A 21627-nucleotide genomic window follows, 5' to 3' on the forward strand; every position below is an offset into this window, starting at 1 on the left:
TTAGAAAGAACAAAAACGTAGTGACATTCTGATTTGGGGCATCAGAAAAAGGGACATTGATATCCCTTTTCTCTTAGAGAATATCTTATGGCAGGTTTTAGCTAAAAATATTATTTTGAAGACTTATGAGTACTCCCTTTTCCTTTATGGATAGGAGGTCTGTATGTATAAGAAGTGAAGTGGCAATTCTGGGTTTATTTTCTGCAAAAAAGCCTCCAGTTGACTCCTTTAGGTTTATGCCACAAGGAACATCACGTTTTAGCTTTGAGCAACAGAGCAGTGGAGGAAATGAAGGAATAGGACTCAGTACCATTTGGCTAGGTCCAAGATATAACCAAGATGCTTTACCTCCTTAATTTTAGTTTGTTTATGTATAAAAGGAAACCATATTACCTGCTCTGTTACTTCAAGCTTTCCTAACGCAATTTTCATAGCCCCATGCTCTTCTTTTGTATTTTTGTTTATGTGTCCCTCTCCCATCTTTCGCACATGATTTTTAGAATCTGGATGCATGAGAGGGCTCCTTGTGTAGCCATGTTGGTTTCTGTAGCTACCTGAGGTCCTATTTGCAGAATTACATTTTAAAGCTTGCTGTCATTACTTCTTGAGCCATCTCTCTTTTTAGAAGTTCTGCTCAAAGGAGCATATCTCATCTTCGCCTGAGTCTATATTAACTGGTTCATTGTAGGTCTTCTGTAACTCTGCTGAATGAATTGTGAATGAAAACTGACTTCCTAAAGTACTCAACTATCCCCAAAATTTAATTCCTTGGCTGTTAAAGCCCCTAGAAGTTTATTACATTCACTCTCTCCCAAGGTCCCTATCTCTTTTGCTTCACAAGAATGAAGTTCAGGGCAGAGGTTTTCTGGTTAGCTTATTCAATCTTAAAATCAATGAAATTGGAGGAAAGGGATTCGAAAGTTTATTAGATGATCCCTTTTTCCAAGAATTATATGCCCAGGTATTGAAATATATCCTTCATTACTCAACCCTTTAGATCAGTGCTTCCTATACTCACCTAATCATTAAAATTACCTAGAAAGATTGTTCAAAATAGAAAAGCAGGTTCTTTCCCAAACATATTGAATCTGAATCTCCAAAAAGTAAAACTTAGACATCTGCATTTTTTAAAAGTTTCCCCAAGTGTTTCATGTACGTAGCCAGGTTTGGGAACCACTGTCTTCGAAAGTTGCTCTTGGAACTGAATGGAAAGCCCTTCTACATTTTTTTTTTTTTTTGGCTGCACTGGGTCTCTGTTGTGGTGTGCGGGCTTCTCATTGCGGTGGCTTCTCTTGTTGTGGTGCGTGGGCTTCAGTAGTTGTGGCATACGAGCTCAGTTGTTGTGGCTCGCCGGCTCAGTAGTTATGGCCCACGGGCCCGGTTGCTCCACGGCATGTGGGATCCTCCCAGACCAGGGCTCGAACCCGTGTCCCCAGCATTGGCAGGCGGATTCTTAACTACTGCACCACCAGAGAAGCCCTACATTTTTTAATACGTAAAATATAGTGTCTTTCTCTTGAGGTGGGCAAGGCAGATAGAGTCTCCAAAATATTTTTGACTTAATCTATGCCTTTAAAAAAAAAAAAAAGTCAGATAATAGGAGTTGGATTAATTATCTAGGACTATTGTAACAAGTTCCACAAACTGACTGGCTTAAAAACAGAAATGTATTCTCTCAGAGTCTTTTTTCTTCTTTATTGGGGTAAAATTGCTTTCCAATGTTGTGCTAGTTTCTGCTGTACAATGAAGTAAATCAGCAATATGTATACCTATACCCCTCCCTCTTGGACCTCCCTCCCACCCCCCCATCCCACCCCTCTAGGTCATCACAGAGCACTGAGCTGAGCTCCCTGTGCTACACAACAGCTTCCCACTAGCCATCTATTTTACACATGGTAGTGTATTTATGTCAAACTTAATCTCCCAATTTGTCCCACCCTGTCCTTTCCCCCCTGTGTCCACACATCCGTTCTCTACATCTACGTCTCTATTCCTGCCCTACAAATAGGTTCATCTGTACCGTTTTTCTAGATTCCACATATAAATCAAGGTGTCAGCAGGGCCATATTCCCTCTGAAGTTTCTAGGGAGGGATCTGTTCCAGACCTCAATCCTCGCTTCTGGTAGTTCCTTGGCTTTTGGCCGCATAACTCCAATTTTTGCTGGGCATTCTACCTGTGCATGCATGTCTGTCTAGATAGTAAAAGATACAAAAGGTGAGAGTGGAGGGAGCTGCTTCGTATGCTTGTATGTACCTTGCTATCTTTTTAGCTGCCAGAGTAAAAATAGGCAATAGATTCCTGGCCATACAGTAGAGAGAAGACAAGAAATCCTCAGGAAATCAAAGGTCATGGGGAGAAGAAAATTTCTGTAGACAAGACATAACAGGAGGAACATCAAGAGACATGCTGACTGATGCATGAGAAATTTACAATATAATTGACAGGAAATTATAGCTTGAGTTAAAGTGACAAGTCATTAAATGAATATCAGAGAAAAATAAACCGAAAATGATATTCCTCGGAGACAAATAACCCAGTAGACACTATCAAGAAACTGCTAACAAATGTGCACGTGGGAGAGAAAAAGAGCTTCAAAGTAACATTTGTGGTGACACACAGTGACAAATGGAGAAGGACTACTTTAACTAGAGAAAGGGACGGCAACGCATTCCAGGGTGTTAGCATAGGGGAGCACAATAAAACCTGCCTAGAAAACAATGCAAAAGCACATGGACCAACACATGAGGGTTTATACTGCAGAAACACTGGTATATTCAATCAACTGGGTTTGATCTAATCACCTTGAAAAAATTAACAAAGTATTCTAACTTAAATTACTGACCTTACACAATTTAAACACCACCAAAGACCTGCTAATCAACTAGACCCTATGTTTTTTTCTTGTAGCAAATGAACTGAAAAAGTAGTATGAACACTTAATCCTATATAATTGATGAAAATCAGAGCAGATTCTATGTCTGAGAATTAAAACTATGTATTAAACTGTACTGTCCTGAACTATTGGTTTATCTTATCCTTTTTGGGATGCATACAAAAACAATTTACTAATCCAGAACTCAAATTCTGGCGATGCTACCTTTGTGAAACACAGCTGAGAACTAAAAAGTAAACACAGAAGTCCTTTGAAGAGTCAAAAGAAGTATTCCAAATCTATTTCATTAAGGCTCATGTAGTTTCCTCTTAGGGAGATGCTCTGTCCCTCCTTCTGACACTGTCTGGGCAGGCTCTGCATAAAGCTCCAGTATACATGATTATCTGGTTTCCCAACTAGTGTTAGCTGAAGAGCAAGTGATTGAAAGGATACAGTGTATCAGTTCATGGTGACACATTGATAGCTGCAGCAAGTGATAGCTGACAGCAAATGAGAAATCATAGAAATGATAAAAATGAAACTCAAGAAGAAAAAGCACAACAATGATCTGAAGTTGTTTAACAAAGGGAAACAGTTCTATCTATCTCAATTATTCCAACGGCATCACTGAATTATAGCATGGTATCATGACAAATGATTATAGTGATGACCCTAAGCCATCAAGAAAAAAATAAATTTGGTTCAAGATGCATCATTTAAGGTGGCAGAAAAAAGTGCAATAAAATTTTCGATCATCCAAGTGATTACTTTTTTAAAGTTTTAGTGCTTACAGTAATGAATTCTTACTATTCAAAAAATTCAACTCTTAAAAATAACTCATTCTTGGCAGTATTCATGAAATATCATTATATTTCTGTGGTCCTGACCTGTCTCTAACTTTTAGATCCAGATTTTAAAAAGTTTGGGAACATCACATCTCTGTTTAAGTATCCCAATGATTTTTCTTATTACATGTCTGAACTCATATTATGACATCCAACCTCAAAACTTATCCTTGCATCAGTTGCATGCCACTAGCCATGCAGGAATATGAGTCAGAAATTTCGAGACCCTCTCCCTGATTATATCAATACCATCTGCCTCTCACTTACATGCAGTCAACCCAATTTTTCCAGCTTGACCTAAAATCTATTTTGTATCTATGCTTCTATTTACACCTTAGTACTTTTGCCTGAGCTTGCACCATTTCCAGCACCTCTCATAGTCATCCTATGTTACAGTCACACCAGATCATTTTCCATTTGCCATTCTACCTTATTCTCTCATGTCTTTCCTCCTGCCTGGTCAGAATGAGTCAAGTGTCCTCTTGTTTAGGTAACTCATTTTACATGCGTGTGTTTGTCAGCTTTTTTTCTTTTTCTTTTTCTTTTTTTTTTTTTGCAAGACAAAAAAAAATAGATATTTGAGACTAGGCATCATTTCTTAGGCACTTAGTGACTATCTCTTGAAATATTTACTGAGTAGCTAATACAAGCCAGGCAGTCTGCTAGCACTGGAGTTAGTTTCTTCCACTCAAGAACACTGTGAATAGGCAAGTTCCCTGAGTCTCAGTTTCATCACCTGCTAAATGAGGGAAGTAATCATCTCATAGCATTTTCTGAAGAATTAATTGAGATAATGGAAGTAAAGTGAAGTATCTGACATACATGGTAAGAGGTCACTACACATTTATATTTTAAAGTCCCATTAGAAAGAGTAAAGGATACCCATGTATATGATAGGCCCCTAGATTTCTGAAATGTACAATATATAGAATTAAATCACATTTATAAAATGCCCAATTATTGTAGTGCTCCCATATCTATTATCTTTTTTTTAATGAACACAGTGTGTGAGCAATTAGTCAAGTTTAAAATACCTCACTTTATACATATCTTTATAGAATACAGTCTTTTCATTGGATCGTCTCATTTGTTCCTCATACAGCCTTCTGACAGGCATCCTTATTGTCTTTGCTGTGATAAAGAAGTTGAGTCTTGCTGAGGTTCTAGAATTTGCCCAAGTTTACATTAGGAAGATGGACAGATACAAAAGCAGACATAGTTTTTGGACTTAGTCTAGTATCTTTCCACTGATGCTTCTCCCCTGCCCAACTGCTCATCCATCAAAACATACTTTTGTCAAACATGAAAATCTTCATGCAGAGGAATGTGAATGTTTAGTGAAGAGAAACTGCTTTTACCTTTCTTGAACTATGGACAAGTTGGTCATTCCATCTACAACAGGAAACTGTATCAATGGTGGTGCTGGTAAAAATCAGATGGTCCTTTCAAAGGGTTAATTGGGGAAGGTTCAATGAAGTCATTATTTACTGAAAGGAAAAGAAAGTCAAGGTTACTAGCAAGAGATGATGGAGCACCCAGGGACTAGCAATAGTAGGAAGCTGTTATCAACCGAGACCTGAAGGGGCAGAGGAGGGAAAAATGTTACTGGTACTCAAAAAAAGTTGTAGCAAGAGAAAAGGAACCTCCACATAGGATATGTAACCATAGAAAAAGGAACACAGTAACTGTAAAAAACATGGCCCAGCAGGGGAAAGTAGAGACAGAAATATTGGTAGCTCTCCCCCAGCTCTTCCTCCATTTTCTCACCAGTGCCTTCCATTAGCAGAAGCCAATTAGAAGTAGAGAAAAGTGGAGCCCAAATTACGCCATTCTTGAGGTCAGATTTTTGGGACAGAGTACAGGGATGAGAAGAGCAAAAAAAAAGAATCTGGAGGGAAAAAGGAGAATGATCAGCACAGAAACTCGTCTACATGATGAAGAAAGGAAGCATGTCATTCTCCTATTAATTCTTAGGATTCTTGTGGTAATAGGATAGGGGTTATGTAATTCAGTGGCCTTTGATTAAAATTAACTATGTCAAGTGACTCTTGGCTTAACAAGGCCACATTTAAAACCATGGACCTCAGAACCTGCCCAAGCAGTTTCCTCCACTCAACAGCGCCGTGAATAGGCAAGTTACTTAATTTCTCTGAGCCTCAGTTTCATCATTTGTTAAATGAGGGAAATAATAGTATCCATCTCATAGCAAGCTCTGAAGAATTAAATGAGACAATGGAGGTAAAGTGAAGCATCTGACACACGTTGTAAGAGTTCAGTAGACATTTATGACTTTAAAGTCATGTTAGAAAGAGTAAAGGATACCCAAGAAGCACCATTCCCCAAAGAAAATCTGTATTAGGTAGAGAAGGCATGTGGAAAACCCACAGAATTAAAGTTATGATGACCTTATTTTTATAAATACTTTATTCACCCATTCAGGAGCTTTTAACCATTTCTGTGCCATGCCTTTGTCAAGCTGATGAAATCTGTGGAAAATAACTTTCTCAGAATAAACTTTTTAAATGCATAAATAAAATTTATAGGATTATAAGTGAAAACAATTAGGGAAATATTTGCATATTTTATATTAACCAATCATAGAAATAATTAGAGAAAAAATTTATGATATAGTAATGTGTGTTCTTTTTTAGTAATACATTATAAAATAAAATCTCATGGTAAATCAAATAACCAACATAATTTTAAAATACAGTTGATCTTTGAACAGTGCAGGTTTTAACTGTTCAGGTTCACTTATACACAGATATTTTTCAATAGTAAATACTACAGTACCACACCATCCACGGCTGGTTGAATCCTTGGATATAGAGGAACCATAGATGCAGAGGATTGACTATAAACTATACTCAGATTAACGCCCTGTGTTGTTCAAAGGTCAACTATGGTAACGAAGGTAACATTTCTAGATCTCAACAATAACTGTAGTGTGACAATAAAATATTTGTGATTTCTAATGATGACAAAAATCACAGACACTGCTAATATTGCTGGAATTAGCTGCTTTACATTTGCAACTTGGAGAATTAATGATTAGCTAGTAAGAGATTTTTAGGGCAAAGATAGATTTATTTTTCCTACCCAAGTTCACAGATCACATTGGTTTCCAACCACAGTGTTCAGGGTCCATGGAACTCCTGACCTAGAGAGTAACACAATGGCTGGTAAGTAGTATACATTCAATAAATATTCACTAAACTGAAATAAACATGACAAAAGAACCATACCTAAAGACACAAAGTATTGGATAGAATTTCTTGCAGATAGTGAATGACTCTGAGTAAGCCAATAAGATTGGAGTCATTAAGGTAAGATTTCATTAGATCCTACCTGTAATCCCACCTGTAGGTCCCACTAAGCATAGACATAAAATGTGTCATATGTGGAAAAGAACCAGGTCTTTAAATTATCCTGTAATCAAAAGGCTTTATAGAAAGACATGAAGAAAAACTGTGGAGTATGTTAAGGAATAGACATTTTAAAATTCATGATAAAGGAAAAAGTAAACCAAGAATAATAACACTTTCATACATAAAACTTCTTTTCTGAGGAGGAAAAAATTCTCCTAAGTCAGTAAGTGACCCCAATCAACATGGCAACCAGTCTATGAGAACATACTCATTCTCTCTGAGAAGCAAAGCAGCAGGACTTGAAAAATAACAAGACACTCCTTCTATCTATTGAATCACTGTAAAAAAAAATGCTAAGAAGAGTGTGATGAAATGGGAATTTTTCATACTTTACTTATAAGAAGGTAACTTGGAGCAACCATCTGGAGAATGGTTCAATAACAAGCATCAAAACCTTACAAGCTATTTAAGAGCTTTATGTACATTATTTCATGTAATATTTAAAACAACACAGTGAAGCAGATATGAGTATCCCCATTTTATAAATGTAAACCCAAAGGATCTGTGAGTTAAGTGATTTGTCCAAGCCACAGAGTTAGAGAGAAGCAGAAACAGAATTCCAGTCCAAGTCTCTCTAGCACCAAGCCCATGCTTTGTCTACCACATCACACCACCTCACTTTTGGTAAAGTAATTAGATCTTTGCTAATTTGACCTAATACAATAACTTAAATACAAAAAAATTACATGCACCAAGACAGTTACTGCAACATTATGAGTAATATTAAAGACAAGCTCAACAATAGAGGAAATGTTAAGGGAATTATCATGAATTACATTTCTAATTAGTCTGCAGCTATTTGAAATTCTATTGTAAAGTGCTGATAATCACATGGAGAATTATCTATGGTATTTAAGGAGGAAATGAGAGTAGAAAATAGTATGATCAAAACCAAGAAAAGTTTAAAAAATAATTATACATAGAAAAAAATCTTAAAATGTTAAACGTAACACCCGTTTACCCTAAATGGTAAGCTTTGAGTAATTTTTTACTCTCTTCTTTCTACCTTACTGGATTTCTATATTTTTTAGAAAGGACATTCACAAGTTTTGTGATGGAGGAAATATAAATTTAATTTTGAAAGCTAAAAGTAGAATCATATTGCAATATATAAATGTATCAAACCAAAACCTTGTACACTTCAAACTTACACAATATTATATGCCAATCATATCTCAATACAAAAATAATTTTTAAAAAGCCAAAAGTAGGAGTTAAATTAGTTAACTAATATATTTAAATTGTTTAAGAGCTTAAATATCACTATACTAAGTCATAATATTGTCCCATCGATCCTAGCACCCCGTTTCTTTTTTTTGAATTTTATTTTATTTATTTTTTTATACAGCAGGTTCTTATTAGTTATCTATTTTATACATATTAGTGTATATATGTCAATCCCAATCTCCCAATTCATCCCACCACCACCACCCACCTCCCCACTTTCCCCCCTTGGTGTTCATATGTTTGTTCTCTACATCTGTCTCTATTTCTGCCTTGCAAACCAGTTCTAACAGTGACTTTTTAATGTGTTGTAGGAAGCATAGTCACCTATTTTGATATGGCCCTCAAGAGACCAGAAGTAATGGCCACCATGGCAGCAAAATAGGGTTGAAAATTCTCAATTTCTCCCTGGACTCTGCAACTTATTAATTAGTTTTGTGATTTGGGGCAAAGTCCTGGAACTCTCTGATCCTTATCTTCAAAAGATTGCTATCATCAAATTATTATTAAGATGGTTACAAAGAGTATATTGGATATTGTATGTACTGTTCTACATGACATCAAGCCACAGGTGACAGAGTGGAAGTCATCATCTCATACAGATATTTACCTCACTGCATTTAATTGCACTATATCCACCTCTTTCTAAAAATAATAATAATAGCCAGCTGTCAGAAGAGATAAATATAATACAATTATATAAGAATAAAGTTTAGGATGGAAAGATGGTCAAAGGAGAAAAGCCAACCATTCCAATCAGAAGATCAGTACAATTTCTGTGACTAAGCATAAAGTCTGGCTCTAAGTTTTCCAGCAGCCAAAGCAAAGCTAGTTACACAACTTTAATCATCAGACAGAAGGAAACAGTCTAGTTCCTCAAGAGATATTAAGGTTTTACCAGAAACAAACTTGGAAGTGTTTTTTCCTATGTGGAGTATTATGCAGAAGAATTAAATGATATAATGGGTAAAACTCACAAATAATTTTTCACATCAAATGGAGAAGTAGATTCCACATGACTAGTTTTTATAGTGACTTCTGTGAAAAGCCAAGAATATAACATAAATCCATAACTCAGTGAAGGCAATTCCATAAGGACTCAAGTGGTATCAGCCAACACTATGGATGTTCAGTTCTCTTTTCTCCCTTTCTTTCATTTTACCCTTCCGTCCCTTTTCTCTTTAAACTCATTTGGAGACAGCCACTAAAAGTAGCTAACAATGTGAACTCTTGGATCAGATTACTTGGTTTAAATTCTTATCCTCATGTATACTAGTGATTGACCCTGTGCAAATTATTTAATCAATCTGTATTCTCTTCTGTAAAATGGAGTTAATCACGATACCTTCCTGCATGGGATTTGTATGAAGGTTAAGTTAGAGAATGCATGCAAAGTAGTTAAAATAGTGCCTAACACAGAGGAGGTAGCCCATAAAGGTTAGCTTTAATAATAATAATAAGCAGATGAAGAAGAAGAATATGAATATGAATAATTATTTGAAGAATATAATAGTTATTTAATTCATTTATGAATCATCTTTGAATGCCTATTATGTATCAGTTAATATGCTAGATATTGACTGCTCAAAAATAAGTTTTTCCCTGACCTCAAGAAACTCATATATAATGTTAGAGATAGACATCTATAGAGATAATTCTAAAACAAGTTAATATTGTAGTCGATTATAAAAGAAGCACCAAACCTAGTTTGGTAGAGAGAAGAGAGGGAATCAAGGAAAGCTTCCTGGAGGAGGTTATGTCTGAGGCAAAGCTAGTAAGAGTAAACACTTGCATAATGCTTTACCCTATACCACTCACTGTTCCACATACTTGCATATTTTAACTCATTTAATCCTCTCAACAATCCTGTAGTGTGCTTTTATCACTGTTTACAAACAGGGAAACTGAGACATGGGGAAATTAAATAACTTGCCCAAAGGCACACAACTAGAAAGTGACAGAACTGAGTGTTTTCTTAATCACTCTAATTGCATCTTTGGTGTCTTAAACCCAAAAGGACTTGTGGCAGTTACCCATGCAGAATGAGGCATACCCTGCAGACAGAAAGGGACAGCATGGTATGGGAAAAGAAGATGATTATTTCTCAGCAGTAGATAATGTCAGGGATGTAGCAACAGGAGGTAACGAAAGTGGAGGTGCAGGGAATGGGAATTTGTGAAGATTCTTGCATGCCACACTAAAAAACTTGCACTTTATCCTGCTGGACCTGAAAATGATGATATGTGAATTTGAAACATGCCACTTGAGCAAGAATTTTGCTCCATGTGACATTGAACAAGTTACTAAATATCTTTAAGTTTCAATTTTATTAGGGGGAAATGGAACAAATAAGTTACATTACAAGGCAAGCAATGGTGTATGCATATATGTAAAGTGCATGGTAACTTGTAGACATTCAACAAATGACCTTATTCTTGCAAAACACATAGTGAGCAGCCTGAATGGAGAAACAGAGGACACATATGTGCCCAAGGTTCCACTGATGCCAAATGAAGTACAGAGGACCTACATCCTATATAGAGTTGGGGCCTATCCTGAACAGGTGCTGTGGTCTGAATGTTTGTGTCCCCGTCATATATTGAAATCCTAACCACCAAAGTTGATGGTATTTGTAGGTGGAGACTTTAAGAGGCCAGTTAGGTCTTAAGGGTGGGGCCCTCATGAATGGGATTAGTGCTCCTTCTGTCATGTGAGGCTACAGGAAGTGTGCAATCCAGCAGAGAACCCTAACCCAACCATTCTGGCCACCCTGATTTTAAACTTCCAGCTTCCAGAACTGTGAGAAACAAATTTCTGTTTTTATAAGCTACTCATTCTGTGATATTTTGTTATAGCAGCCTAAATGGACTAAGACAGCAGGTAAAAATCTCATGAAGCTAAAAAGTACCCTTGAAATTCCTTTAGGAAGTTGTTGACATATCATCTCTCAGCAAGTGCAACATTCAAGCATTGCAATATATTAGTGTTGCTTCTATTGATGAAGGGGTTTTTATCATCTGTGTCTTGTCTGTGTGTCATCTCTCATTCTTTGTGTCTATCCTTGCTGAATGAAAATAGCTGACTTCACATAAATTAAATGAACATATAATTCAAGTGCTTCTTAGAAAGGCCAAAAGAGGGAAATATGATTTGCCCATTAAGTGTAAAAAAATCCCTGAAGTAGATAATCTATCATTAATTGAGTCAAAATAAAGCCTTCATACACATACTTTACATTTTTAAGTGAATTATTCCAAAAATTACTTTATTTTCCGTCTTATAAATTCTGAGACTCATCCATTATACAGAGAGAAAAACAGACTGAGAAAAGGAATGGAAAAAAGCAGAGTTAATAGTTTCAGAATTAAAACCAGTCATCTTGCTAAGAAACTAAGGGCTTTATGGCTCCCCCTGCCCTCAACAGTGCTTCTTCACACTGTCTCACTGGAAAGAAACCTTGGTACAGAAACACGGGGCATCTCGCCAAAAACCGCCAGGGAGTATTGACAGGTACGAGTCACAGAGTCTCCAGAGCTAATAAAGCAGGGAAGAAAAAAGAGAAAGAAACATGGATATACAGGGACTCAATAGACTAAGATTTACCCCAGAACAAAAGCCTTCATTGGGAAGAAATAAAAGGACTAAATTCAAGAGCCAAAATCACCAAACAGCTAGGAACCACCACTACACTGTTTCTTATAATGAAACTGGACTGAAGAAAACAATGGAGATCAGATACTGAGAATAGAGGTGAAGAGGTACTACTTTTAAAAGCTTAGTTCAGGAAGAAACAGTTTAGAAGTGCTCCTTATATAATATTTACAGTGGGAATGATTGCTGAAAAGTAGAGAGTTTGGGATATGCTTAAAGGTACACCAGGATTACTAAGCATAGAAAGTCATCCCTAGAAAAAGAAAAATAGTAATTATACATATTGATCAACCACCTTTTGCTGTGATACTGTCCTTAGAGTGAGCTCAGTGTCACCCTCTGCTGGCCCAGTTGTCATGCTGCTGGCAAGTAGCAGAAATGGATTTAAAACCAAGTATAAATCCTACAAATATTTCTTCCGTATAATACCGAAAAAAAAGCAAATGATGTCAGAGGAAATAAGCTTATGTAAGAATCTTGGGGGGGAAATGTGTCCAGAAAGGAAGAAATATGAAATAAATAAAACCTCTTACATGAAAACAGAGCAAGATTAGAATACCACAGAGGGAAAAAGACATCTATCCCATAGGGAAATTTTTCCTTTCCTGATTATTTAAAATTCAAGTAGTGTTTTTCAGGCTCAAAAATTTTATCCTGCATCCTGGTACCCTAAGACGAAGCCATTTCTATTAGTCAGCTTTAATGATCAACGTAACATGCCAGAACTTACAGAAAGATTTAGCTCTCACTCACTTCACATGTTGGTGGCTGTGGGTCAGTGACTGTGTCTCTATGGCATGTGTCTTCTGATTCCATTCTCCAGGTGAACAAGCAGCCTCTTGCTAGGATATATATTCCTTGTGGTGAAGGGAAAAGAGCAAGAGAGTTGGAGGAAACTCGAGATACCTCTAAAAGCCTCTGCTGGCAAGTGGCCTAAATCAAGCTGGCTCGTGTTGCTTGACAAACACACATGCAGCTCAATATCAAAAAAACAAACAATCCAATCCAAAAATGGGTGGAAGATCTAAACAGACATTTCTCCAAAGCAGACATACAGATGGCTAAAAAGCACATGAAAAGATGCTCAACATCATTAACTATTAGAGAAATGCAAATCAAAACTGCAATGAGGTATCACTTCACAATGGTCAGAATGACCATCATCAAAAAATGCACAAACAGTAAATGCTGGAGAGGGTGTGGAGAAAAGGGAACCCTCCTACACTGTTGGTGGGAATGTAAATAGGTACCGCCACTATGGAGAACAGTATGGAGGTTCCTTAAGAAACTAAAAATAGAGCTACCATATGAGCCAACAATCCCACTCCTGGGCATATATCCAGAGAAAACCATAATTCAAAAACATACATGCACCCCAGTGTTCACTGCAGCACTATTTACAATAGCCAGGACATGGAAACAACCTAAATGTCCATCAACAGAGGAATGGATAAAAAAGATATGGTACATATATGCAATGGAATATTACTCAGCCATAAAAAGGGATGAAATAATGCAGCAACATGGATGCACCTAGAGATTGTCATACTGAGTGAAGTAAGTCAGACAGAGAAAGACAAACATCATATGACATAGCTTATTGAAAACAAACTTATGGTTACCAGGGGGTAAGGGATGGGGAGTGATAAATTGGGAGATTGGGGTTGACATATACACACTACTATATATAAAATAGGTAACTAATAAGAACCTACTGTATAGCACAGGGAACTCTTCTCAGTACTCTGTAATGGCCTATATGGGAAAAGAATCTAAGAAAGAGTGGATATATTCATATGCATAACTAATTCACTTTGCTGTACATCTGAAACTAACACAACATTTTAAATCAACTATATGCCAATAAAAATTTTTTTAAAAACCCACACCATATGGCCACTCCCAACATCTGTGGGGAAATCTGTGCACTTTCCCAAATAAAGGGCAACGGCTGAGGATGAGGATGTATAATCATCTTACAGGGAAAGGAGGAACAAATCGTCAGGAGTAACAGTACAATCTATTTCAGCCTACTTATACAAGGAATATAGGCTTCCTTCCGGTGAAAAAAATTCACTTAACCTCTATTCATGGAATACACTCTTAAGGTCTCATGCAGTCACAGCACTGGATTCTTGGTCTGTAAAATGCATAAATGTGGCTTCACTTAATTCACAGTCCTGTGAACTGAAAACAAATAAACAAACAAACAAAAAACAGGCCGTTCACCATCTATCTGATGCTTGTTTGCCAAAAAGGGACAACAAATGCAAAGATCCCTCTCCTTCAGAAAGGAGAAAACCTTGAAGAACACAGCAGTGCTGGTCCAAAGCAGTTCTGAAGTCTGGGAGAGTCTTCCTGTTTCATTATCTACCTCGGCCATATATGAATAAGAATTTGCATTTAACCCTCTCTTAGCCCAGTAGGGAAGCGTGTACTGAAAGGCAATTTTATATTTTGAACAGTAATAATCTGTTCAAAGCCTGCATTCAGGCTGTCTGCAGCTTTGATAATTCAATTTTCTGAAATACCTTGCTAGTGTCTGTTTTGTTTACTTGTTTGTTTGACTCTAATCATCTTCATACAACAATAGCCACACTCTCAATTCTTTTCCAGATTTTTCTCTCTCCTAAGAGAGCTAATCAAATGTCCATGGCCCCACACTCTTAGTCCCCTTTTCCTTGAGTCATTTTGTGCCTGGAAAGGACTGACTTACTTAACCCTTAATTCATTCAAAACTTTTAATAGAATTATGACAGCCATATTAAGGAACTCAACATTGTTGTACCAAATGTTAAAGCTGCTTTATCTCATTTGTAGGCATCAATTTAAAGTAAATCTAGCACGTTATCATGGCACATGGGAGTTGTGCAATTTGACATATTGACTGTAGCTTGGTGAAATACAGCAGTATTTAGAAAATTCTGCAAAGAAAAATGCAATGGTGATATATATATATCATATAGATGTACATATATCATATATATCTAATTTATATTTATATTTATATATACATTAGAATGTGATATGCTGCAATCCATGATGAAAGCACAGTGCTGGGATTTTTTAAAAACGGTGCTTATAAAATTGCGTGAGTAGTATGCCTGAGTAATTTTCTTAAAAGCAGAAGTCCTGGGGCTTGAGTGCTCTCCCTAATAATTTACCAATCCATCATTGAGCATAAGAATATATGTGTTTATTCACAAGCGTGTTTTGTAAATTATCTTTATAGACAAGAATACATAAGATGTAGAACTTCCCTTTTATTAAAGGGTGAAAAATTTAAAGAAGTAAGATTTGGGAAATAAATGAAATCAAGGAATCCAGTCAACAGAAACCTAGAGAGCTTTTATGGATTAATATTAGTTTCAGAAAAGTATCCGTGTACAAATTTATAGAATCTCTCATAGAATTTTCACATGGTTAAAACTCCCTGATGCTTGTTCACAGACATACTCCTTAAGTACCCTGAGCCCCAGGTTAAGAGTCATTGAATTGGAATACCTGTAGTCCATATAGTCTATGAATATATAAACTTTTTTGGCAATAATTTTTATTTTCTAGCTCCTCTTCCTATGCTAACTTGTGTAATGTCAGGACTCACTCTTGAGATCCCTTATCTTTCCATGCTACTGCCTCTCTAAGGGGCTGCACCAATAATATGATTCTAAATGCCTCTAAATGTTGCTGTTTCCAAATGTATATCTTTAGCCTAGACATTTCTTCTAACATGTAGACTTGGAAAGCAATCTCACAAGCGCCTCAAACTTTGCATGCCTCCCACAGACATGTACCTCTCTTCAACTGAAACTAACTTCTATTCACCCAAATGATCACATCATAAACCTAGGCGTTGCCCTTGGTACCTTCTTCTCTTTCAACAATCCTGTACCAACATGGGCAGGTTTTATTGATTCTACCTTCTAATTATAAACTCAAGTCTGCCTACTATCTCCACCTCTAAGTTCACCTTCTTGGTCCAAACCACCATCATCTCTTTCTCAGAGTGCAGTGATTGCCTCCTAAGTGATACCCTTTTCTTCTCTAGCCTCCCTCTGTTCCATTGTCCACAAAGCTGCCAGAAGGATCTTTATAAAATCCACAGTAGGCCACAGTATTCCTTTGCATGTGCATAAAACCATTCAATATTTGCTCAGAAACCTTGGAATCAACCCCAAAACTTGGGTATGACACACACGTCCTGGACTTCTTCATGCCCCTCCATCCTCTACTCATACCACCCTCCCCTTCAGAGTTCTCCGGATACACTGGCTTGCTTTCCTTCAATTCCTTGAACATGCCATGTTCTTTCCAACCACAGGACATTTTCACAGGCTTTTCCCTATGCTGGAAGTGTTCTAGTCTCTACCATGCAATGAGTGAACTCCTAGTTATCCTTCAGGCCTGAGCGTAAATGGCACTTCATCAGAGAAGTCTTCTTTGATTCCTCAGTGAAAATGAGGACCTCTTGTAATAATCATTCAAAGTTCCAATTCGTTTCCTACAGCACATTCCTTACAATTAGTAATTACACAGTTTGTGATTATTATTTGTTTGATTTCTGACTACCTACCCTAACTAGATTGGAAACTATATGAGAGCAGAAATAAATCCTATTTTTTAAATAAGATACACTGCTGCCTCCTCCACATCTACACTTAATACTGTGCATTACATGCCGAAATATATGCGGAAAAAGTTGCATTGTGACTAAGCATATGTTTATAGAATTTATAAGTTTATAAGTCCAGCAATACTTACGGAGTGTCTACTATGACTAGGTACTGGGAATTGAGCAGCGTTTAAGCAGGACCTATTCCCTGCCCTCATGGATCTTGTGGTCTACACCCCTACAGTCATATTTCCTATAGAGAATTGTCTAAAGTTTCCTTAAAAGTATGGCACTTATGCACTTAAATTTCCCCTTGAAAAGAATCATAATTCATGGCAGAAACACTAAGTCAAAAAAAGAAATTCTGTCTTCAATTTAAGCTATCTTATTCACTTACGCTACCTACGCTAGCAAATCATAAAAGTACAGATCATTGACTTTAATCTCAAATTCCTTTTGTTCATTTGTGTCAGAACCATAATGTTATTTAATCTTTGTTTTTTGTGCTTAATGGATATAAGTGTTCTGATAAATGCAATGCAGCAGTCAATAACACACCAAAGCCTGTCCATAATTGGCTAACTTGCTGGGAAATGAACAGCCTTGCTTGCTAAGTCTTAAATAATATTCCCTGGGAAAGTCTGAATATCATTTTATCACCTTTTATAGGAATTTAGATGTTCAAATCCAAGTATTATTAATGGGAGTTATAATCCAGCTGCCCACAACCTATTCTAAAAATATACCAAGAGCTATACTGAATTTTCTACTCACTTCAAATTTTTACCTGATCTCCCTGTGCTATGCGGCTGCTTCCCACTAGCTATCTATTTTACATTTGGTAGTGTATATATGTCCACACCACTCTCTCACTTCGTCCCAGTTTACCCTTCCCCTTCCCTGTGTCCTCAAGTCCATTCTCTATGTCTGCGTCTTTATTCCCATCCTGCCCCTGTGTTCATCAGAACCCCTTTTTTTTTAGATTCCATACGTATAGCTGATTCATTTTGTTATACAGCATAAACTAACACAACATTGTAAAACAATTATACTCCAATAAAGATGTTTAAAAAAAAAAAGGTACAATCCAGAAAAAAAAAGTTTTACCTGCTTCGTTCAGGTAAAAATGGGGTTAGTATACAGCCTCAAATAATTTTTAGTCTGGCTCAGTTAAGATAAATTTAAGATTGTAAATTTAAGATTGTAAATTTAAGATTGTAAATACCCTTTGCATGTTAATAGACAAAGATATACAACTTAACCACATAAAAACCATAGACATCATATTTAAATTATAGGAAAATGCAAATAGTACCTCAATTAGTCTCTATGTCAGAGGATTTGCAATTACTTTTCACTGTCAAACATGATGTCAAAGTATGAACTCTGTCATTTAGACTTCACTAATAATTAGCAGGGAACATTTGACAAATTTTCATGTAACTCCATATAAGATAGCAATGTAAGCTAATCAGCTAATGGAAAAACTTTGACACTTCACTAGTCTCTAAAAGGCTACAGGATGGTAATAGATAATCACATTGCAGTAAGGCAAATAAATCTGAGAATGTATGTGCTGTGTATCAGTTTCATGTGGTACTTAAAGAATTTCCTGGAAATGTTTTCAATGTATAAAGATAATGAGACAGGAAAAACACATCATTCATCAAGTAGAACATACCAAAGCATACTTTCTCATGCTATTCTTGAAGGAATAATATGTAAAAAGAAAATAATCCATTCAAATCTGTAGAGTTCACTGCCTCATTCTAAAGCACCAACTGACTGATCAAAAACAATTTCAATTGGCACAGTGAAAATAACCTACACAACACGAGAAGCAAATGAGGAATTCTTAAGGGAGCAAAAAATGGGCTTCATAAGTTCTAGAGCTGGGACTGGAAATCAAGAACCCTTGAGTTCCAATAGACAGCAATAGACTAGACTGGCTGGCTTCAGCCATATGCCATTCTATGTCATATGTCATATATCTATGTCAATGTCTGTGCCTACCTATGTCATCTATGTCTATTAACATATATGTAAATATATTCAACAACTATTATGTGTCAGATATCAATGCTGGTATAGTATCAAGCACTAAGGAACTCAACAGAACAGAATACACAGGGAATGCCATACTATAACTAGCAACATGACCTACGAAGCTCTACTCATTAGGCACTACACGCACAATGGCTCAGGCCCATGAACTTTTCAGAGACCAAGAAAATAGTTGAGTCTTGAATTAAACAATCAAATTTATGGTCTAAAAGACGACATCAAAACTGCCAAGTCAAATTCACAGTGGCTTAATCAGATGTCTATAAACATAATATTGTGTCAGCTTCATTCATGATGATATCCAGCATTCATAAACATTTCTTTACACTTGAAATCAACTTGTAGGTTGGTTCACAAAAATTTCTGAGTGTGAGCAAATACTGCTGAGAAATTGTAGCTGACTTTAAATTAAATTAGATATTTGTAGCCCCAAAATTTTGAGGCCCATTATAAGTATCCTCATAAAAATTTTCACTGGCAAAATATACTATTTTGAATGTAGGATTTGGATGCATGTTTATAGGGTTGATATAATGTGGGATAGGGACTCCAAAAGAAAGAGTGCCAGAGCCTATGGAAGTCTCAGAATCACCTGGATGTGCCAAGGGGAAACACTGGCATACATAGAAAGGGTTTCTTTGAAGATGCGAAATTTGAAATACAATTAAGAGTTCATATGACAAAGGGAGAGAAAATACATACATCTTCAAAGACACAGTCATGCATTTTGGGGCATTGGTAAGGCATTTCTTATGACTGAAGGCTCAGGTTTGCAGCTGGAAGGGAAAAAGTTCCTGGAGAAGGATTAAGGCCAAACAAAGAGCAACTCAGGAGAAAAGGACCAGCGAAGCTTTCTCAACAAGAAAATGACATGATCAGATACACTTTCTTATAAGGTAACCCTGGTGGCAATATGGACAATAGATTTAGTGAGGTCACCCATTCGGAGACCATTGCAATATAAGACAGATAAAAGATGATGAGAGTCAAAGGTCTGGCTGGAAATTCAAGAGATATTTAGTTTGTGAAAGCGATTCTTGGAGATAAAAACAGTTTCCTGCTCTGCACTAAGCCTTTGAGAGCAATTCAGAGAAGAAGTGTTGAGTGGGATCATTTTCTCTGAGGTGCAAGTTATTTTATAAAGTGGGTAAGTCCAATCCACAGCAACCATTAATGCATCCTTTCTCTTTTAGAAATGTAGTATGATTCTCTTTTGTTGAGTCTGGCAAAAACCTGAGTGCCCACTACGCAAGCAACATTATTACCTTGTAAGGATTGGAGAAAATAAGCAGTGGCTGTCACATGGCTTTAAAACATGGCTCTTGCTTCTTGTCTACCCCTTTACCTGTTCTTTGTACTTGCGTGGCTCTTTTGTCTTTAGCCAGTCAACTTGCCATCCCTAAATGATGCTCTTATTGTGAACCCAGTGTGCTAACCTCACTACCCGTTTTATCCTCCTACCTTCAAGTCGCTAATTATGCTTACCTAGCCTATCAGGCTGGTTTACCTGCCTTACAACCCATCAATATCCTCCACCCAACACTCATCTGGGATTTGCCTTCCCTTCTAACCTGCTGCTGACTACCTTTGTCTGCTAAATTTGTAGCTCCATGCCTTTTTTTCAATCTTTCAAAGCCATATTATAAATAGTCCTAATTCTATTGTTTATAACCTAATAATACCTTAACATATTTAATAAGATCATGACAACCCTGCAATTCATTACTTTTTCTACTCCTAGAGATAATGATAACAAAAGAAACGGAAATGTGATTTATGTATCATCAGGTATCCAAGAAACCTGTTTATCCTAAGAGAGGTGGTAAAGAAAGATTTTATTATTGCCTTTTAAAAATTACAGTGACTGAGCCAGAGAAAGGTTAACTGGACATGTTTACCCATTATTTGGTTTCCATGCCAAGGTAAAGTTCATGCTTCAAATACATCTCCATACTCTTCTCACAAACTTTTTGTTTTTGTTTTTTCTCAATAATCCCTTACCTCAACAGAAACCTAGCACAATTCTTATAAAGATGTTTGTCTTATAAATTGATGTTTGCCTCTGGGCTTCAGATATTTATTTTTGTTTTACTTAAATTGGTTTAAGGTGCATCCCCTGAAGATCAGTGTTCTAACCATCTCCATCACTCTAGAGGGGTAAGAAAAGGGAGAAAGAAAATAATTGGCTTTCTTTTCCTTTCTGTCCCTGCTCCTGTACCTCCTCTTCATCTCTAGCTTTTCCCATTGTTAAATCTTGTTCCAATAAAGGGAAAATTAAAAAATGGAATAGGAAAATGTGAACAGTGAAAGAAGTTCTCTGATTAACCACTGAGTCATAATGACCTCAGCTACAGTGCTCTCTGGTTGGTTAAGAATTAAAAAATAAATAAATAAATAACATATCTGAGAACATTTATAACATAGTAGGTGTTCAAAGAATTTTGTGGGGTTGTTTTTTCCTTCTGTGCACTCCAACCAACAATTTCAGTTCAGTTATTTTTTATAATCCCAAATGGTGTGTTACTGTAATTATGCATAGATCATACATAAACCACCATATTTTTTAAATTATTCATTTTGCATATCAGCCATCTCATAATTGTATTCATTAAAATGATCCTTATTTGAACATCCATCCAGTGCAACCTTCAGCTTGCTGAACATTTGTACGTAACCTGGAACTATGGGCTTCATTTGGCTTTCTTTGTTGAATTACCAGCAAATATAGAGAACTGCTTTTGTGCAGTTTTATTTGAATTTTGAAGGCAGGTAATTTACTAATCCTCCTTTCAGATGCTTCCTTTGTTCTTTTCTGAGATGTGTATTGACTGAATGTTTCAAGGTCTTCATTGTTTAAAGTCAATGAGATAATGGAATTCCCTTTGATAAACTAAATTTGTTGACAGAAATTTAAAAAGTACAGAAATAAA

General features: G+C 36.5%; 1 long non-coding RNA gene across 11 annotated transcripts in view; it reads right to left on the reverse strand.

Moving 5' to 3' along the window:
• Positions 1–21627, reverse strand: part of LOC130708275 (uncharacterized) — a 234481-nt gene that overhangs the window by 106104 nt on the left and 106750 nt on the right. For all 11 annotated transcript variants that reach the window (XR_009008453.1, XR_009008447.1, XR_009008450.1 and 8 more), the window contains exons 4-5: positions 6818–6878; positions 5077–5205 (exon numbers count right to left, since the gene is read on the reverse strand). This is a non-coding gene — a long non-coding RNA (uncharacterized LOC130708275). The remainder of the gene's footprint in view (positions 1–5076; positions 5206–6817; positions 6879–21627) is intronic.

The sequence above is a fragment of the Balaenoptera acutorostrata genome, chromosome 5 (assembly GCF_949987535.1).
Source record: "Balaenoptera acutorostrata chromosome 5, mBalAcu1.1, whole genome shotgun sequence".
NCBI classification, from domain to species: domain Eukaryota; kingdom Metazoa; phylum Chordata; class Mammalia; order Artiodactyla; family Balaenopteridae; genus Balaenoptera; species Balaenoptera acutorostrata.